The sequence below is a fragment of the Phoenix dactylifera genome, unplaced genomic scaffold, assembly GCF_009389715.1.
Source record: "Phoenix dactylifera cultivar Barhee BC4 unplaced genomic scaffold, palm_55x_up_171113_PBpolish2nd_filt_p 000311F, whole genome shotgun sequence".
Classification (NCBI taxonomy): Eukaryota; Viridiplantae; Streptophyta; class Magnoliopsida; order Arecales; family Arecaceae; genus Phoenix; species Phoenix dactylifera.
Genome location: NW_024067782.1, coordinates 41,158 through 54,882, shown reverse-complemented (window position 1 = coordinate 54,882; position 13,725 = coordinate 41,158).

The following is a 13,725-nucleotide window of genomic DNA, read 5'->3' as shown; positions in this document are numbered from 1 at the left end:
GATTAATGTAATGCATTTGGGATCTTACCATGGCAACATGGCATAGGAGGATGATTAATTGACTAGTCTAATTAAGATATAGAAATGACTTTGTGTGTACTTGGTGTTGCTTTAAAAAAAAAAAGAATTTACTTTTATGATTCTTAAAGGAAAAAAAGTTCTTTCTCAAAAAATATGTGTATATATATAGGTATGTATGTACCTATATACGTAGACTTTTCAATTTTACCCCTTCTTACATTCACCATTAAATTTTTGATATTACATTTTTTGTTGTAATGTGATCCTTCTGTGCGTCTATATCAACTAGCTACCAAGGGACTGCATATCTAATCTAATTGAATTATTTTTTTTTTTTTGGGGGGGGGGGGGGGGTAGAAAAATTAATAAAATATGTACTTCATTTTACTATTTTGGATATTTTCATAATGTTACTATTTAAGATAAATAACATATGTTAATTAGTTTGAATAGTTCCACATATTTTATGCATCATATATTATTTTTTATTAAATATTTTCTAGAAGATTATATGATTTATGATCATTCTGTATTTATTCTACTACTAAAAAGTAAGGTAGAACGTTGATCCATGTGATCTAAAATAAAAATTTGTCGATAGCTATGCATAATCTTTTTTCTTTGATGGAAAGACAAAAATAAAGTATATTGTATTTCATTCTTTTAAAAATTTGAAATTTATTATTTAAAAGTTAAATTGATATATTTTATTTATTTTGAAATAAAATTTATATCCTTTAGTTTTTCTAAGTATTAAATTTTAAAAGTATCAAAAAATAAAATGAAGTATATTTATTTTTTATCAAATAAAAAGGAATATGCATAGCAATTGATAAGTTTTTATTCTAATTATTGTCATTAAATCACATGAATCTACATTCTACATTGCTTGTCAAATTTTAATGAAAAATTAATGTATAATGTAGAGAAATATATAGAACTAACAGAATTAAATGTCTTTTAATTACTCTAGATTGTAAAATTTGAAAATATGCAAAAGAATAAATAGAATATATATATATATATATATATATTTATCATTTGTTTCAAAGGGGAAAAAATATTTCAAATATTATAAGTTAGTTGCAATAACTCGATTCAATGAATATAAGTAAAATAAATCATCATTCTAAGCCATCTTCAAATATTGACTTAGTGGTTGAGATGTTTTTGTTTTATTTGATGGTTAGGATTTAATTTAGCTTTCAATAATATTTTAGTTTTATTTTTAGATCTGTTTCTATGAGGATAAAATATTATTTTATAAATTTAATAATATTTTTATGGCATTTTAATGGTGTCATCTAATGTAGAGGGGTGGTAGGGGCCAAGATGTAAAACAACTCAATCCAAAAGTTAATATGCAAATTGCAACTTCATAGGGGTAAGCACATAATTTGGCATTTTATATAGAATGTACGCAAAACTTTCAATTTTCAAACATAGAATGAAGGGAGAGGGGTGTCCATCAGAGGAAAAAAAGAGGGGTATATTTGTCATCAAGTAGATGGTTTGCTTGTTTTAAAGTGGCCATATTTTCTAATCCCCGACTTATTTATTATCTCTGTAGAAGGCCACGGCTGAAGAAACTGTAAACCCATTAACTTTAGAGTATGCTAAGTTGGAGAGAGTTAGACTCTGGAATGAAAATGAGTGGCTCCCATTCCAGCTATTTAGATGGGGGAGTCCCATTCCCATTCTAATTCTAAGGAGGGATGGAATGCATCAATTCTCTAAGATCCAATCCCTATTCTCTTATAGTATTCAAATTCCATTCCAATTCTGATTTTGATTCTGATGACGAACCCACAATGAGGATATGACCATCCTGATTCTTATTCCGATCTCGATTTCAGCCACGAACCAAATGAGTCTTTAGAGGCCAATAGTTTAATAAGACAAAATCATCTAGAAACCTAGTGCAATAATAGATGATAGAAGGCACATAAAAAAAAAAAAAAAAACTATCGGCAAGGTTAAGCAACATGAGGTTCAAATAAAATTGCATATCAATATTCAGCATTAAAATCATAATATCTATTTTGTGTGCTGAGGTTTTATCTTCCAAGGATATAACACTTGGCTCAATTTGTCGGTCGAAGAGTAAGTGCAATATGCACATTTTTAGGAGACTAATATGGAAGATAAAGATATAGCTACCCAATGAGATGACTGCAAACATCTCAAATTTATGGATAGAGAGAAAAGCAGCAAGCATGTGGACTTTGGCTGTAGTGTTGTTTATATTACATAATCACAACTATAATATTATGAGACAGACTTGGAGTTTCAAATTGCACTAATATGCGAATAGAAACTACCATTTAGATATAAGCAATAGTAATTGTTTATGCAATTGGTGTTGTCAAAAAAACAAAAGAAAAGAAAATGCATCCAAATATGATAGAAATTCCTTGCTTAATCTATTTTGTAGTATTAAATCCCTACCCGCAAATGTTGACCATCTCAAAAAGGGACTCAATACCTAAAGAGTTTAGCAAAATTAATTTCAACAAGAGTAGTAGCTTACAATCACAAGGCCATAAAATTTAGACATCAATCAAAACTTCAAGTCAAATATATGATGGAAAAATTTAAATGCACACGTGGCCCGAGACTTGGTCGGTGCGCATTTGAAATTGGAAATGCCCGTTGGGCGTTTTTGCTGGGAATGACGTGGGTCAATCGCGACATCTCCGCTGGGATGTTCGCTTTGGGAATAAAAGCAGGCGTTTGCGAAATCATCGTGGGTACATCCGCGGATGGCGTGGACGCATCCACTAAAAGACCAAATTGCTCCTGCTCAAAACTCCTATAAATACCCCTTAATTTCATCCTACGAAAAAAATAGAGAAAAATACTGAAAAAAATTATGGAGAAAAATTTTTCCTCCTCTTAGTCACTTGTGATTTTTTATTTTTGCTCTTTTATATTTTATTTTATTTCTTTTATTTTGTTCTTCGCTGGATCTGCAAGTCCGATCGGGTTCGTTTTGACTTCTTCCGAGACGTACCGAAGAAGAAGTTGTAGAATTGTCGTATCTCAGAAGAGGATTGTGAAGATCCGTACGTGGGGGTAAATACTTATTTGGGACAGCGTCTACGCACTTCGACATGCCTTCAATTAGGCTATTTTCTCTAACTTATATTTTTAATTTAATATTAGTAGATCTATAGGATTTGCAATTTTGTGATTTAATTTTATTAAATGAATAGATTTATTTTGTACTAGAATATATTTCTTTTGTATTAAAATAGAATTATTTTGATGTCGAATATAATATATATATATATATATTATTCCCTATAAAGACTTTCCATTAATTGTAATTTTAGATTCATTTATTTATTTAGATATTATATTGCTAACAATCCAAAGAAGTGTTTGTTTATTTTTTTGTTAGTAATATATAATCCAGTAAATCATTTTAAAAAGGTAATAATTTGTTTAACCTCCAGGAGGTTTATCATATCTCCATTTGGACTCCTCAAGGAGTAATTTCCAGATCCTATTCAAATAAAAAATTTGAAAATTATTTAATACATAATAATTAATTCATTGAATTGACTTATTAGATCTTAATCGATTATTCTAATAAGGTAATAAATCTTATAATTCATTGAATTGACATTTTAAATCTCAATTACAATAATTGATTTGCTAGCACAAAATTAGAATCAATTATTCTAATAAGGTAATAAATCTTATAATTCATTGAATTGACATTTTAGATCTCAATTACAATAATGATTTGCTAGAATAAAATTAGTAATCAATTATTCTAATAAGATAATAAATCTTATAATTTATTGAATTGACATTTTAGATCTCAATTATAATATTTGATTTGCTGGCACAAAATTAGTAATCAATTATTACTAATTCGAAAAATTCAAATGAAAATTTTGAAAATTGGTTAATTCGTAACAACAAATTTAAGTTTGCACTTAGACTTTTGTAAAAATTGAATTTGTGTGATTTCTAGTGATTATATCCACTAACTAATAGTGTCAAAGAAAAGCTTGTCAAAAAGGCATACGTGCCTAAGAAAGGCTGATACTTAAGTGAGTCTAGTGCTCTACCACCGATCTGGAGCTGATTTGGCTATTATTTTTTGGATATATCAACTAGACATTCAAAATTCAATACAAATTTTAATGCAATCTTTTGACATAGACTTTTTGCCTTTATTCAGGTTTCTGTCATTTCTCTATAATGTTGAACCTATGGCCTCAAATACTAGTGACCACCTTAGTGCCAAATCTGAAAAATTTGTTGGCCATAACTTTAGGAGATGGCAGAACCAAATGCGGTTCTGGCTTACCACATTAGGGTTAATCTCAGCCATACGTGAGAGCACCATTGAAGTTGATAATGGGTCCAACCCAACTACTTCACGATATGCTACTCGCCAAAACTCAAACTGGAACTCAACCTTCTCCAACACTGAACCTTCTGCCTCCACCAGCACACCCTCTAGGACACCTGATGAGATAGACTATTATTGCATCCATAAAATTCTAGGTGTCCTTTCTGAGAGGCTGTATGATATCTATTACACAGCCAAGAGTACCAAAGAACTCCGGAAAATCCTAGAAAGCAAATATGGTCTTGACGATGCTGGGGTGAAGAGGTTCAAGGCCTCCGACTTCAATAACTTTAGGGTGGTGGACTCAAAGCTTATGAATGACCAAATCTATGATTTTGAAATCCTGATCTGCCAGCTTAGTGCTAATGGAACCAATTTGGATGAATCATTTCAGGTAGCCTGTCTGATAGATAAACTACCTAATTTCTAGTCTGATTTTGCTAAGACTCTGAGCCATACCCAAGGAGGTCTCACCTAACCCAAGTTTTGAACTCCATTAGAATAGAAGAGCAGCATAGGCTCAAGAGTAAAACCTCTACTAGACACAAGAATAATGCTTATAATATAGAGGTCCCACCTAGAAAAAATCAAAACCGACCCTTCAAAAATAAGCATTACAAAAAGAAACCTTACAACCCTAGAAACCCTAACCACCATAATGGAAAACCTATCCAATCACAGGAGCAGAAGAAGAAGAAAGAGGATGATCGTGTCCGTTTCTGTTATGTGTGTGGTCGGACCAACCATTTATCTCCCCGGTGCTTCTATAAGAAGACTGCACCTCTTCAATCCAAGAAAAATGGTCCACACACAATCAGTGCTCAAGTCAACATGGTGACTTCTGGCACTGGCTCTTTTGAGACAGCTTTCAAGTTTGTTTCCTTCACTCCTGAAGTTAACATGACTTTACAAGCACTTGATTGGTGGATTGATACCGGAGCTGGTACTCATATTTGTTCGGATCGCTCCTGATTTTCTTCTTATCAGGTCTTAAGTGGAGGAGCTGTGATCATGGCAAACAGCTCGGAGGTGCGTATGCTATGAGTGGGACGAGTGAACTTAAAGCTCGCCTCTGAAAAAGTTCTGTCCCTACACGGCGTCCAATATGTTCCAATTGTTAGGAGAAACCTCAATAGTCGTTCCTTGCTTATCCAGCAAGGCTATCGTCTTATTTTTGAGTACAATAAAGTTGTAATTTCTTATGGTGTAATGTTTGTAGAAAAAGGGTTTCTAGGTGAAGAATTGTTTAAGTTGAATGTAATAGCTCATTCAATGAATGAAAATCTTTTAATTATGAATATAGAACCTCCTTCTATTTGGCATGATAGATTAGGTCATGTAAATTATAATTCAATTAAGCAACTTATGAACCTAAATCTAATACCAAAAAGTGATCTTAAGAACCATTAGAAATGTCAAATTTGTGTAGAAGCCAAACTCCCTAAGAAGCCTTTTAAATCTGTTTATAAGGATTCATCAGATGGATATCAAGACATCTTTTCTAAATGGAGACTTAAATGAAGAAATCTATATGGACCAGTCAGAGAAATTTGTAATCCCAAGCCAAGAAAATAAAGTTTGCAGACTAGTAGATCTCTTTATGGTCTTAAACAAGCACCCAAGCAATGACACTTAAAATTTAATGAAACCATAATAACATTTGAATTTGAAATCAATAGCACAGACGAATGTATATATCATAAGAGAGTTGGATACAAATTTGTGATCTTGTATCTCTATGTAGATGATGTACTGATCTTTGGGACAGATCTTTAGATAGTTGATGAAGTAAAACAATTCTTAAGTCATAAGTTTGATATGAAAGACTTGGGACAAGCTGACTTAATTTTAAATACCAAAATAATTAGAAGTGCAAATAGAATTGAGTTATCCCAAAGTAATTATGTTGACAAGATACTCAATAAATTTAATTATTCTGATTGTCAGCCTGTCTTTACTGATCCCTTTGATCCTTCTACACACTTTAAGAAGAACTTAGGAATTCCTATCTTTCAAAGCCTATATGCTCAAATTATAGGCTCACTAGGATTCCTAGCAAACTACACCAGGTCAGATATATTATATGCTGTAAATAGACTTAGTAGATATACTGTTAATCCAAATAAAGATCACTGGACAGTATTAGAGAGGATCCATAGGTATCTTAAGGGTACCAAGTCCTATTGCTTGCACTTTAGTGGGTTTCCTGCTATAGTGATGCCAACTAGATCAGTGATACCTTAGATGTTAAATCTACCACAGGATATGTCTTTATCCTAGGAGGTACTGTTGTGTCTTGAAAATCCACCAAACAAACCTTGATATCTAGGAGTACCATGGAGTCTGAACTGATAGCTTTAGACACCACTAGCACTGAGGCTGAGTGGCTTAAAGATCTACCTATAGACCTTCCTATAGATGAGTCACCTTTACCACCTATCTCCTTACATTATGATTGTAAATCTGCAATACATAAGTGCAACTAAGAAAATGCCCATGTAAAAATGAACAGATACTTAAAAGTGCGTCATAAATTAAGATATAAATTGAAAAATAATGTTATTGCTTTGAATTTTGTAAAATCTAAAAAATTATTTGGCTGATCAGCTTACAAAAGGTTTATCTAGAACAGTAGTTATAGAGTCGTCGAGGGGATTGGGCTTAGCCTATAAAGATAGATCACCACGGTGGGAACCCAACCTTAAAAGGTTCAATGGGTAGAAACAAATCGGAGTGTGACTAAAAGGAGCACTGTTTTATGTTTTTTCTCATTCCTATGGCAGTAGTGCTCATAAAAGCAAGTGGTAGGATGAGTTTGTTTTTATAACTCTTAATGAATTAGAGACTCAAGAGGCAGGAGCTTCCTTTCTAATTTTCTTATTAGGACTCACCTATATGTGCAGTCGTGAGGCCGCAATTATGAAAAATGAGCGATTTCCTAAAAAGCATATGATAGATACCTGCGTATGGCCATATTAGCGCAACCCGTTTAGAATCCAAATCGAGCTATATTATGTGTAATGTTAATTTATTCTAAGCCATGGACCGAGGTTAAAGGTTAAGACCACCTTGGCTCCATAGATGCAGTCAATTGTTACTAAGTGAAGGTTTAAATCGAAAGATACCTACACCTATTACATAATATAAGATATTCAGTATTTTATTTTGATTTTAAAATTATTTAAATTTTTGCAGAGGATTGATGAAAAAATTTAAATGTGCACGCGACCCGAGACTTGGCCGCGTGCGCGTTTGAAATTGGAAAACCCATTGGGCATTTTGCTGGGAATGATGTGGGCTAATCGCGAAACGTTCGTTGGGACGTTCGCTTTGGGAATAAAAGGGGGCGTTTGCGAAATCCACGGAAGGCGCGGACGGATCCGCTAAAAGACCAAATTGCCTCTACTTAAAACTTCTATAAATACCCCTTGATTTCATCCTATTCGGGACACGAAAAAAATAGAAAAAAATACTGAAAAAATTTTACAGAAAAGTTCTTCCTTTTCTTAGCCACTTATGATGTTTATTTTTGCTCTTTTATATTATATTATATTTTATTTATTTTGTTCTTCGCTGGATCTGCAAGTCCGATCAGGTTCGTTTTGACTTCTTTCGAGACGTACCGAAGAAAAAGTTGTAGGGTCATCGTATCTTAAAGAAGGATTATCAAAAGACCCGTACATAGGGGCAAACATTTCTTTGGGACAACGTCACGTGCTTCGACCTGCCTTCATTAGGCTATTTTCTCTAATTTATATTTTTAATTTAATATTAGTAGATCTGTAGGACTTGCAATTTTGTGATTAAATTTTATTAAATGAATAGATTTATTTTGTGCTAGAATAGATTTCTTTTGTGTTAAAATAGAATTATTTTGATGTCGAATAATATATATATATATATATATATATATATATATATATATATATATATGTAATTCTCTATAAAATTTTTTTATTAATTGTAATTTTAGATTCATTTGTTTATTTAGATATTATATTGCTAACAATATATTGTGTGCACAAATTGGGTTGAATCAACATCCTAGACAAGAAGATAGTTCCTCGCTAGGTTTGAGATACTAAACATTCAGATCTAGCTTGATTCCTCTACAATCCAGGATCACAGAGACATTGGAGTCCACTCACAGCCATTTTTTATCCGTCTCTAAAAAACCATGCAGATCAAGTAGGGAACTTCCGCCACACAATGTTTTGATTTTGCCCATAGCCTCCAGTTTGTTCTTCTCCACCCATACAACTTTTGAAGAGGAGATATAATTTTCTTTCAGGCCGTGGCATCCTTTGACCGCTTCTCTCCGTTCCACCCAAATATATAATATCAACCATAGGCTACTTTACTTTCCATTTGAAGATTAATCTTGGTTTAATTAAATATTAGAGTAAATTATAATTTTTTTAAGTTTTATATTTATTATACTTACATCCAATAGTTCGTAAAACCCATACTTACATCCAATTAAATTAATAATATTAGTGAAATTGTTTACCTCATGTGAAAAGTCAAAATTGTCTTTGGATGGAGAGAAGGATGCATACATTTTTTTTTTGTCCTTGGATGGTTGTTATGTTACTTAAGGTTATTTTGTTTATTTTTATTTTTATTTTTTTTTGATATGGTGTTTGAGTCCTATTTTAGGTTAGTGCTTTGACCGATATCATGTTAAGTTATGGGTGAAAATGATGAATAAAAATAAACCTCGAGAAGGGTAATTATAGATTTTTCAAATTATTAGATGTGAATGTAATTTATTCCTAATATTAATTTACTGATGGGGACATCAGAGCCCTTCATCCAGATGATCCTGAGCCTCCGGATTGAGCCAGACTCATTTATTTGCATATTTATTTTATTTTTATTTTTGGGCTTGTTTCCATTTTAGGGCTTATTTGTGGTATTTGTGGGTTTATTAGGATTTATTTCTGGGGGATTTATGCAAATTGTGTATTTTGGCCCTATATATAGGGAACTATTTTCATGATTAGGGTTTAATGAAAGTTTAAGAAATTTCCCCAACGTATTCTCCTCCTTTCTTCTTCTCTTCTCCTTCTCCTCCTCTTCTCCCTTCTCTTCTCCCTCTTCTTTTGTTTCAGATTTAAATCCCACTGAAGTATACCTTCCGGAACTGGTCCTGCACCAACTTGGTATCAGAGCCGTCGGCTTTGCCCCTGCTGCCAAAGCCACGACCTAGGTTATCTGCCAAAGCCTTGAGGTCTAGCTTCTCTCTCCCGGCTACTTCTTCCGAACCGAGAGCCAAAAAAAAAAAAAAAAAGAGAGAAAAAGAAATCCTTTCTTCCCTCTCTCGGTTCTCACACAAGGAACAGGGGAAGATCCCGTTGCCAGGTCCACCCCACCCGTCGTCACACCCGCGCCCACCGCCGCCACCAGTCGCCGCCAGCAGCGCCGAGCCACCGTCGGACGTTCTCGCCGCCGCCGCTGCCCAGTGAAGGCCCGAGCCTGCCGTCGGAGGAGCCATTTCCCCACGGAAACGTCGCCGCTCGGGTTCCCGTGCCTGTTGACGCCGCCCGTGGCTGCCGTGGTCAGCCGCATCTTGCCACCGCAAGCTCCGCCGCCGCAGCCGCGACCTCCACCCCGTCCCGCCAGCCGCCAAGCCTGCGGCCACCACTCCCACGCTTCACCGCCGCTGCATCGCGCCACAAAAAGGCGCCACCGGCCGGATCCCGTGATCGGCCACCGCCCATCGCCGTAGATCCTAGAGCCCCGGCCACCGCCATCGCCGTGAAGATCGGAGCCCTCTCCCGAAACCATCGGGAAGTTGAAGAAAGGATTAACGGGTAAGTCACAAAACCCGTTAACCCGAATCCGGTAACCCGGGTCCCCAAAAACAGCTCCGCACGTGACCGCACGTGCGTGCCAAAAAAAAAAAAAAGAAAAAAAAAGAGAAAACGAAAAAGAGAAAAAAAAGAAAAAAAAGAAAAAAAAAGGGGTACCTGTTCATCTTCCCCGATCGTCTGCCCGCCGCTGTTGTCGTCGCCCCGCCGCCGCTGCCGTCGTCGTGGCTCCTCCGCCTCCGTCTTCGCCGAACCGCCGAGGTGCCGCCGCTCCCTCCCGGTGCTTCCCCGTCGCTGAGCGCCGTCGCCTCCGAGCCCCTCCTTCTCCTCCGTCGTCCACCGCCCGAGCCGCCGGTGCCCGAGCCGACGCCACCATCCCGCCGGGGCCCGAGCCGACGCCACCATCCCGCCGGGGCCCGAGCTGACGCCGACGGCCTCATCGTACATCCCCTCCCATTTTCCTCACCACCGGCCGACTCCACAGGCCGCACGCCACCCTCCTTCCGCCGCCCTCTCCTCCTCATAGTCCGACTGCCCCGCCGTGTTCCTCTCCCCATCTTTTGCACCGCTGCCGCACCCCTCCACCACTCACCACCACTTCCTCACCCACAGCTTGCCGCCCTCCCTTTCCCCTCATCCCTTTCTTCTTCGCCCATTGCAACTCACCCGAGCACCTCTCCATCGACCCCAGACAGGCCCCTTTTGGGCCGGGCCACCCACTGCCTCCTCACAGGCCCAAGCCAGCAGGCCCTCACTACTGAGGCCTGATCCCATCTCACGAACTCAGCAGGTCCACTCTCCTCCATTTTACAAGCCCAGCAAACTAGCCAAGGTGCTGTGATCAGATCAATAGAAGCCAATTGAAAAGGTCCATCAGCTACAACCGCGCACCGATCGTCGCCCAGCCCACAAGCACACATCCTGGTCGCCTACGTCACGGCAGATAATAAGGTTTCTACTTTCTTGGGCTTGTTCATTTAATTATGTTCTAGTTCTCTTGCATGATAGCCATATACTTGAAAATTTATATTGTTGTCAAAATTCAGAACGTAGAACCCCTACTTTCAAACCCATCCTATTTGCCCTTTTAAAATCTAGATATTAAATTAGCACACCCTAACAACTGTATGCTTCTCAACATTCTTCGATCAGATTGATTTAGGATCAGAACAACTGTACTACTTGATTGCAATCTAACTTCTTAAATTGAATAATCTTAATCCTTAATTCTGAATAACCGAAGTAAAAATCAGCAACATTTAAATTTTAAGTTATTATTGTGCAGACTTGCTGATTTCTGAAATCATAATAGATTGCATTAGTAGGTTGTCCTGCATCAAATTTGGTCCTACATTATAGTTATTAGGGTTTCATTAGTGACACTGCATTTCACATCATCACCCAGTGTCATCATTGCATGCCAACCTGTAGTGATATGGAGTACTATTTCAGTCAACCTAAAACCCCTGTAGCTACCATGAATTCCGACATTTTGAGGTCTATCAAGGAACGGATTGTTGCCATGCGGGCTGGATACAAGGAATTCACACAAGAGATCCATGAGCTCATGCAAAATTCTAGGACCCCTACACCGCCAACCCCTGTTGCAGCCCAACCTAAAATCGGTTTGGTTGCACCACCTGTAATCCTTCCCCATTTTCTTGGGCACCAAACCTAATGCTCAAGATGTCAACAATTCGACCATATAGCATCCCAATGTTCCATTAGGACCTACCTGATTACTGAACCAGAAGCTAGGAGCCAAGAGGTCGAATATGTCGAAGAAGTCTATGAACCAAATATAGAAGACTATGAAGAAGACTTTGAAGACAAACCTATAGAATTAGATTTTATTCAAAATGATTCCCAAAGGGAGACTATTGATCTAAGTACAACCAAGCCACTTCACATCACTACTGTGGAAGAGGTAGTGACAGATATTGAGAGCCAGTCACCTGAATTGGCACTTATAGCTAAAGATACCCATGTGGAGTCCAATCTTGAACATTCCCCTATAGTAGTTTCCCTTCTAGAGGAGTTTAATGATGTAGTCCCTGATGATATTCTGGATGCACTTTCTCCGATGCGTGATATCCAACATGCAATTGATCTAGTTCCCGGAGTATTTCTGCCCAACCTTTCATATCATAGGCTCAACCCAAATGCATATGCTAGGCCCTGGGATTTAATATTACCGACAGTTGAGTTTGCATATAATAGTTCGGTTCATAAGTCCATAGGCATAAATCCGTTTGAAGTGGTGCATGATTACAAACCTAGGCAACCCATAGACCTGTTTTTCATATCTCATCAGTATAGAGTCTTTGAGTCTGCACAATCAATTGCATCACATCCACATTCATTGCATCAAGAAATCAGCAATTTTAGTCACTTTAATAACTTAAAATATAAATCCCTTGCTGATTTACACAGACGTTATAAAGAGTTAAGTGAAAAAGATTACTTCATGATAAGAATTAGGCTTGAACGATTTTCTTCAAATACGTTTAAGAAATTACAAACTTGTAGTGCAGAACCGTTCAAAATCTTAAAGAAAACCAGTTCGAATGCATATGTTGTGGATCTTCCTGATGACTATGGGATTAGTGCGACATTTAATATTGAAGATTTAGTCCCATACAAAAAGTTAATATTCATGCCTTCTGACCCCTTTATTGATATACCTATCCATGTTGGACACCCTGACCTCTTACCTGCTGTTGAGCCACCACCTCCCAAATCTCATGCACACAGAGAACAAATAGAACATATATTGGATGAGCAGGTTATTTCAACCAGGAATGGTGGTTACCAACGTTACCTTGTTCGGTGGAAAGGTCGACCAAAGTCTGATGTGACGTGGATTTCCAGAGCACAGTTGCAGCGCCTTGACCCCGATCTTCTGGAGCAGTACGACAGCCGGCCAGACTTGTACTCGACGGGGTCGAGTTTTTCTCACCCGGGAGGAGTTGATGGGGACATCAGAGCCCTTCATCCAGATGATCCTGAGCCTCCGGATTGAGCCAGACTCATTTATTTGCATATTTATTTTATTTTTATTTTTGGGCTTGTTTGCATTTTAGGGCTTATTTGTGGTATTTGTGGGTTTATTAGGATTTATTTCTGTGTAAGGGGATTTATGCAAATTGTGTATTTTGGCCCTATATATAGGGAACTATTTTCATGATTAGGGTTTAATGAAAGTTTAAGAAATTTCCCCCACATATTCTCCTCCTTTCTTCTTCTCTTCTCCTTCTCCTCCTCTTCTCCCTTCTCTTCTCCCTCTTCTTCTGTTTCAGATTTAAATCCCACTGAAGTATACCTTCCGGAACTGGTCCTGCACCATTTACTTTGAATATTAAACCACACATGTCCAATCCCAAGTTTAGCCGATTCTAGCATAAAATTGTAAGACAATATCCTATATTATTTTGGACCGTTCCGGTCCAACATGTCCAAACTTTGATCAAGCTCCACTCATGAGCCGCTTAAATGAAGATATCAACAAGTTTAACCCAAGTT